Raw genomic sequence first — 8,907 nt, forward strand, 5'->3', positions numbered from 1 at the left:
AAGCATCAATTCTTTCTTAGTAAACATTAAGAAAGCACAAAATGCGGTTTATTTTTATTTGAACCTTTTTTGTATTTGGTCCTAGTTTGTACTTGAATTTTGTTTCTCTGAAAGAGAGCAACATACCGTGAAAACAATCCGCAGCAACAAAGGCAGAATTATCGGTGAACTTATTTTTTTCACATTCTTTCCAGAGTCATTCGCTTGTATGTGCTATGGAAGTTCACACTGAGTATTTGTTCAATCATCTGGTCCCTGCCACGACTGAATGGCGGAGCAGACATTGCATCAGTGCGCTGATCCAGGCATCACAGCATATGGTAGGATGAATACCATCTGGTGCTTACATCCTGCATGAGAAACATCTCTGGCATATTACTTGTGGAAAATTGGCTGCTGGGCTAACTAACATTAATCCCGGGTATCTTTAACATGCCTCATAATTTAGTTTCATATGGTGCCACAACATCACATTTAGTCTTGTTTAGAATTGCTATGGCAGAATACTAGACGGCATTGGTCATATACAACAAACTGAAAGTGGGGCAACTCCGTGCTTACCAGTGTAATACACAGAATTTTTATGGAAAGCACTGTTATTGTTGTTTATATGCCAATTATCTGTAATACCTGTAAAACAGGGACATTTCTGCATAATATTGCTCTTCAAAGTAAAAGTAAACCAGAGAGCATATTGATAATTTCTTTAAGAAAGCAATTTCCAGAGGGTTATTTTTGGATAATGTAATCCTTGAGTCCTTAAAATATGCACACTGATATGCGCAATATATATTAATCCTAAAATCCCTTAGGAATTTTTTAATCATGAAATAGGCTTGTATAATAAAACAAGTAATAATTCAGTACAAATAGTTCTAGCTGCATAAATGGCAACTTCTGTCTATCAGAATTGTGCCCACATTTTGCAGTCCTATGGTAATAAATTACTGTTATATACTGCCTGTAATCTAAAAGTGTAACATTTTGCTTAACATAATAACCTTGCTGATTCAGGATGACCAAACCCCCGGGAAATTAATTTATGTAAACTAAGTTTATCTATTGCCATCCCCTCGTACAATAGCTTCCTTTTTAACATCTCAGGCTGATTTAAATTCCCCTCTACAAACTGTTTTAGCATTCATGTATTTTTTTCTATCATTTCATGCAATTCTACTTTTTATTCATCTATCGTACCTCTGATGCTAACAATTTTTCTGATTCATACTTCAGCTTAGGATGTTGGTCAAATCCTTTTTGAATCTTAGTAAAGTATCTTTCACTTATTTGTTATATATATCTGGTCTATGGATTTAATTTGACAAAAGATCATTATAAATTAGTAATCAGCTTGCTGTAATATAGGGCATCAGCTTGATTAGTTATCATAAATTTGGAAATATTTGAGCACTAATTGATTATACACAAATAAGAAATTGTAATCATTCTATAGTTGCATTTTATGTAGTATCAGTAAAATAACTGATATGTCAACCAAATTTCACATTTTCACTAGTGCTTTTATTTTATAAATTTTATTCAGCTTGAGTGAAATTGTATATGGTAATTTCCCACTCAACATTTTATGCACATTTTTTTGTGTGGCCGTAATTGTAATTCCCTCTATGTATCAGCATTCTTTCTCCACTTTTCCCTTCATTTCACATTTCCTTTCAACCATTGCCCTCCTCTTTCCATCTCCTGAAGTTTGCGTTTCAACAAATGCTGCCTTGTTAGTCTCATCTGGCTGATTGTTCTGCGGAGTATGTTCCTCCACGGCGTTAGGCTTCACTCTGTACACCAGCTTATTTTTTGCTTGATAAGAGATCTCTGGCAGTTTATCTATTTTGCAGGATTAAAGGACACCGATCGACCATGGTTTTGGGACTTCACGGTTTCTATCTGACCAGTACATTTTTGTTTTGTTTGCTTTTCTATGATACATGTAGAATTTATTCTACATTTTATCCCATTTTGTCTAGTACCTTCTTTTGTAATCGAATTAGAGCAGTCATTGGTGGGATCTGCCACTAGTCCCTCTCTTCTAAATGTTCAGGTGAGCGACTAACCCTACAGTATTTCCTGGATTATTTTATTATTGCCTTTTTTGCTCTTGTTGCTCTAAATATAAAACTGTTACTTAAAAAGAATTTTAACTTGTAAAAATGGTTTTCTGTTTTCCATACCCCCTTTCCACTCTTTTCTGAACATGCATTTCCAGCTTCTTCAATTCCTCCATTCATGAAAGCAGCCTTAACAGACATGGTGCTTTTCATGTCCACGGATTCCAAACCTACTCCTCGGCTTCTCGCTGTACATATATGCATATGGCAAAACTATCATGAAACTAGCAAGAGTCGATGATGCTACAGGAGCACATTTCTAGAAGCATTCTAGAAATTCTCTCAAGAAGCACCTGGGTATATTAGAACTATTCATTATTTGGTTAATAGACAGACACTTAACAATTATGCCACTGGAACTCTTAATAATTTTAATAGCAAGTATATGAATGAATCATATATTGAAATATTACATGGAGACCACATAAACCCAATTATAATAAAACACATTATAAACAGATTAACAGAGTTTTACCAGTAATTACCTTTGAAATTATCATTGATCAGTTAGGCTCATGATGACTTAATTTTTTCTGTATGTACCACTTGGTATTTTTCCAAGGTTCCTAATTAAGAGTATATTATTTTGACAATGAACTATTTATGATGAAGTATATTTTGTTTTCTCACAATCTGAAAGTCGGAGTGTGTACATTTTATTTAAAGTGTGTAAAGTACTTTTTCTTACAGAGGAGACACCTCCACCTTCTCCACACTCCATTCTTCTCCAAGAACCCCGCTGACAAGAGTCTTCACTGAACAGTCTCACTGACCTTCAGAGATTATGTTTGGGAAAAAGCTTGTAAGTGTACCTAAGATCTTTGTCAGTAAAAGTGAAACCACGAATCAACTCATTTTTATTCCAGATGACTGACTAATTCACTAGCGGTGTGACTGTAAATTCTCAATTTCATTTCTTGAACATTAACAGAAGAGTATTAGAGCAGACGACCTCAGCGCTCTCTCTTAGTGGACCCTCAAGCTAGGCAGTGGGAGTGAGATGATTCAAATACTGCTGCACTTCACATTTCTGTATGTGGATTCCAGTGCGCTAGCTTCTTGCATCTTTGGGATAAATTCTGAGATGTGGGCTTTGTCAGCACAGAGAATATACACACATATTATTCTTATTACTAGGTTTTAGTCCATTTACATTTTAAAGGTCCACAATGACTGACAGGATCTGTAATCACTGACTGTGCAGCCTTGATCTTCATCCATTTGATTTTTCTATCACCATGACACCCCTTTTCTTCTTCCTCCTTGCCCCTGGTAAGGACTGAAAAATGTTGGTCCCTCTATATTTGTCTTTCCTTGTATTTTTAAATGAGTTAAATAATAAAAGTTTGGTCTTCTTTGTGAATGACTTATTTCTGTAATTATAATGTCTTCAAACTCCCTCCCTCCTGGAGAAAGTACAAGATTTCATTCTCCTGCTGAGACAGTAGATTCTCTTGTATGCTGGACCATAGTCTGCTGATCCATTCATCTACTGCTGCACATTTAGGATATTTTCTACTTCTTGGTTATTATGAATAGTGATATTTTCATATTGCTGCACAAGTATCTTAATCCATTGTTTCAACATTTTAAGCATATACCTGAGAGTGGTATATTTATTTGCATTGTCAAATTCAAAATGCTCATGTTTGTAATTCTGTCTCATGCACTTATTGAGTATGTTTTTCACCCCCCTATAATTCATTATGTTCTCCCTGCTCAATAAACTCTAGTTCAACTATGAAAAAATGATCAATTTCCTTGAACAATTACATTATTCATATATAACAATTATGATTGTCATTTTAGGTCATTAATGTAAATTTTTAGACAGAAGAAATATTTTTTATTTATAAATGCAGGGCCAAGATTAAGTGTAAACCCAAAATCTATTCACATAACCATGCCTTGTCTATGTCTCTAGTTCACTTTAGAGGTACTTGATCACTGAGATTTCATTTAATTCATACAATAAACCTCGGTGGTTTTCCTGGTGGTGTACTGTGTGACATGCTGGGCTGCCAACAGCAAGGTTGGTAGTTTGCAACCAATACCCCTCTATGGGAGGAAGATGAAACTTTCTACCCTTGAGAAGAGGCTCCGAAACCCAGTGGGCAAACTCTGTCCTCTCCTATGGGGTCAAATGTGAGTCGCGATCAATTAGATGGCAATGAGTTTGCTTTTTGCTTTTTGACAGATGGGATGGATATTAAAACTAGAAATGGAAATTATATTGTTCTAAAGAAAGTTTAGGATTTCTAATCGTCTAAAATATTATTATGTAAAGGAGAGGGATAATTAAGTTTCTGTTTCTCTAATATTAATTGTCACAGATATAATTGCTGTCACGGTACTTGTGCCACTGGTGTAACCATGTAACGAGTGGGGTTTAGACTTTGGTTTTCTTGCATGCATCATACATTGTTTTGCCACTGAGAGGCACTCTTGCATCATAGTAAAGGACTCTCTGGGCTTTGACACTAGAATCTGAAGGTTAGGATGGAGGCTACAACCTGAACCACTGATAGTGGAGTAAAACCCAACCCACAGCAAGCTGTTGGTTAGAGTAGAACTAACTGACCCTAGGTTGTAAATCATTACAGAAGCAGACTGCCACCTCTTTCATCCACACAGCATCTGTGGGTTCAAACCTACAACCATTGGGTTAGCGGTCAAGTGCTTAACTAGTGAATCACCAAGGCTCCTTTGGATAACAACCGTAACCTACCTTATTGGTAAAATGCTCCCCTTCTAGGGAGGCGATAGTCAAGACTGCAAGAATAGGACCTTGGGTTGAGGTGGGGAGTGCAGTAAGACTCAGCCACAGACGGCAGGGTTCAGTCCAGAAGGGTCCCTGTATGCTGAATGGAGCAAAACCGAAAGACCAAGCAGCCAGGAAGGTCTGCGCTTAAGTAGAAAAGCTATATGTAAAGTATGAGGTCATAAACAACAGACTTTCAGAGTTAGACTGAAGGATGGCAAAGTGGGTGAGGTTCCCAGAGGCATAATGCTGCAGGACATTGTTTCTCAGATCCATAGCTACAGGTGCGGAAGGCGCAATTAAGGGAGCTCAGCTAACTAAAATTGAATTAATACTATGAGTAAAACTCAGGAAAATTAGTGAATTGTGGGCCTTATTTAAAATACCTGTATAATATGTTAAGATAATATATGTAAACCTATTTTCATATGCTATTACTTTTAGAATCACATGCAAGTACACCTTGATATTATACAAGTTATATATGTACTTTAGTGAAAAGTTTTAACATTTAAATTAACTTTGCAACATCCGTGTGCATAATCTGCAAAAACACTAGAATTGGAATTTGCTATGTGTAACCTTCAGTAAGATTATGTGCCACTTTGAAAATGTTAGCAATATTGTATTTGTAAATGCACTCAACGATATCTAGCATTATGCAAATCTAAACTGTTGTTTCTAAAGTAAAAAAAAGTACAAACTCAGAACAGAATTTTTAACTGATGTTACATTATTTCCTCTGTAAATAGAATGCATGAAAAAGCACTGTTCTTAAATGTTTGATATAGTGATTTCACTTAATTGTTTTTCCTCCTGCTGTAAGAATGTAGTTTAACAACTGTGATGTTTAATGAAAACTGAAGATTTTTTTCAAGTCAAAAATAAATAAATTGGAGTGCTTACTCAGAATTGCAACAGCTGTGTTTTGATGTTTACAACCACAGATGTTAGATGTTTCCAGATGGGAACAAGGTTGTCAGTCTCCAATTTCTTTCAGAAACAACTATATAATGATGGGTAGTTAAAAACCAGTTTCATAGTTTTTCAGTGATTCTCTCCATGAAATCCTATAGTTTTGTTTAAATATACATCTTAATGTAGTTTTCATCTTGTGCATATTTAATTCAAACATGTAAAATGGTCTATTCATCTAATTATATTCTGCATAGAAAACTGACAATAATGTTCTTCACAATAATGTTTAAATAGGGGTTGTTTTTCCTCCCCTCTAAATCTTGAGTATTATTTGGCTAAGTTATAGCTATGTAGTCTTAAAATATTAACAAAGAATACTGTAGTAATTTTTGAAGTGGTGTTTTTGAGTGATTATATTAAGCTTTTTGTTAATTACGTTCGTATTTAAAATAGTACTTAATGCCTACTTCTCTGGGCCCATATCATACTATTTATATGTATCACAACATATCTACTAAGTATATCATAGTATTATCTTCATTTTGAGGAGCCCAGTGGAGTAACGGGTGCATGCTGGGCTGTCAGCCACAAAGTCATTAACTAGTAACTACAAGTCACCCATTGAGAGAAAGACTAGGCTTTCTACTCCCATACAGAGTTACAGCCTCAGAAACTCACAGGGCAGTTCTACCTGCACTACAGAGTTGCTCTGAGCTGGAATGACGTGATGGCAGTGTGAAGGATGAGATGGATCTTCAGTTTAACATCTGAATAGCAGAGGCCCATCTACCTTCCTGCCATCATCTGCATAGCAACCCTTAAGGACAGAACAATACAATGCATTTTGATTTTTGAGGCTGGAAAGCTTTAGAAATTTGACATAGCTGCAAAATTTCATGCGACTAAGAAAGTATAAAATCAAGATTTAGAGCCAAGGATTCTGATTCCACAGCCCAGTTGTCAATAAACACACCTGATAGTCAACAACTCTGATATGCCATCACTCCTCTGATCTTCTACCGTAATAACTACAACCTTTTGTGGTAAATAATTGTATCCTAAACCCTTCAAAGGAGAAAGCAGAAACACAGCAATTGTATTCAAATCAAGGTAAACAAAGTTCCCTTTGTGCTCACTTCCAAAGTATGTTGATGGTACCATTAAGTACTCTAACCTTGTGGGTCAGTAGGCAAACCGGGGTTGATATAATTTCCTACTGTAGTCCAAACTATTTCCAATATCAATAAGTAGCTGAGCATTGTTAGTCTCATTCCTCAAATTACTTTGTAAACCAATATCAATTAAATACTATAGCAGACTATAGAGAATTAGACATAAAAGTTCTGAAAAGTGCACCTACCATGAATTCCTTCGCAGGAAAAAAAATAATTTAGCAAGGCAGGTAAAAGAGACAAAAATATACAAATAACTGAATATACAAACAAGGGCATCCCCCTCTCCCCCAAGAAAAAAATCCAAAGCAAACGAATAAACAAATGCAAAACGACAACAACAAAACACAGAGGTTTTGAGGTACCCAGTTTCCCTGCTAGGCTAGCACAGAGAAACGCGCTCTGAGTTCCTGCACACAGTGCTGTTGTCTGGGAAGTTTTTCTCTGGTCACAGTGAATTTTTTTGCCAAAGGAATTTCTCTTGAACCTCCTTTTTGTTTGCTTGTTTGTGTGTTTTGTTTTTGTGATGACTGATTTAAGAGAACAGCGACGGTGAAATTTTGGTTTCTGCTCAGGAAAACGGTTTCTGCCACAGAAACGGTTCTGCTGTTGAACACAGCTTACAAGGACAGCGCTGTGGGAAAACTCAAGTGGTTTTCTCGTTTCAAACAAGGTGAAAGTCGATTGGTGAGAAAGCTCATTCGGGATGTCTGTCAACTTCTGGAACATATGCAAATATTGAAAAAATTCATGCACTTGTGCTTGAAGACTAATATCAAACCATAGAAGAGAGCTCGGTTCAGAGAGTTTGAATGGAAGATTTGGGAATGAGAAAAAGTCGCTGCCAAATGTGTGCCTGGGGCTCTGATTTGCCAGGAACGGCGAGTGGAGTGGAGATAAGCCATGTGTTAAAGAACGGCTCTGAAGCGAAGGAGATGTTTTTTCCAAGGTCATTACTGGTGCTATTCTGATGACTTTGAAGCAAGCATCCATCAAGCCAGTGGAAGACATCATCATCACCTCTCCCAAAAGAGGCTAGTCAAGTGAAAGCAAAGATCAAGATGGTGATCTTTTTTTTTTTTTTGAGGTGAGGGGGATAGTGCATTTGAAGTTTGTTCCACCAGGTCACACTGTTACTCAAGATTTCTATTTAGATGTTCTGAAAAGATTGCATAATGGTGTGTGACCAAAAAAGGCCTGATTGGTGGCAGAAAGGCTACTGGTTTTGCCACCAGGACAAGCCATCTGCTCGTGCAGCCATCTAAGCATGTCAGGTTGGGCAAAAAGCAGGTGAGCACCTTGTTCACCTGACCTTGCTCCATGTGATGTCTTTTTGTTTCTGTGACTGCTGAGGGACACGAAAGGACAGCGATCTGACAATGTAGAAGAGGTGAAGAGAAATGTGAGGGAGATGCAGTCAACCATCCAAACAGATGAGTTTGAAAAATGTTTCCAAAATGGAATGGCAGATTTGACAAAGGTATTAAGTGTAATGGAGATTACTTTGAAGGTGATAAGGTTGTCTTGTAAAAAAAATTGAATACATAACGTTGAACAAAACTACTTTTTACAGGTACCTCCTCATATAAAAATGAACTGGAACACCTTTGAGAGAACAATGAAGTGCAAGACTGTGCTGTGAAAGCTGAGTAGCATTTGTAAAACACAGCTATCCTGAATGAAGCAGTTCAGAACATGCTTGAAATGTTCCTCCAAGATCATGGATGGGCTCAAGTGCTTGCTGTATCCAGACATATTATACACAACTAAGAGAATGCAGACACAGTGCTTTGGGTTAAATAGGTTGCTTTTGTGGAAAGAGACAAAACAGCAAAGGCAGACAACATTTAATGGTAGGATAACAAGTTATGCATAAAAATGAATTGTATTTACATGTTCATCAGTTTATTCAATGTAACTATTTATTATAATA

This window comes from Echinops telfairi, unplaced genomic scaffold (assembly GCF_000313985.2).
Source record: "Echinops telfairi isolate 266 unplaced genomic scaffold, ASM31398v2 ScPeMD7_7401;HRSCAF=8416, whole genome shotgun sequence".
NCBI lineage: Eukaryota > Metazoa > Chordata > Mammalia > Afrosoricida > Tenrecidae > Echinops > Echinops telfairi.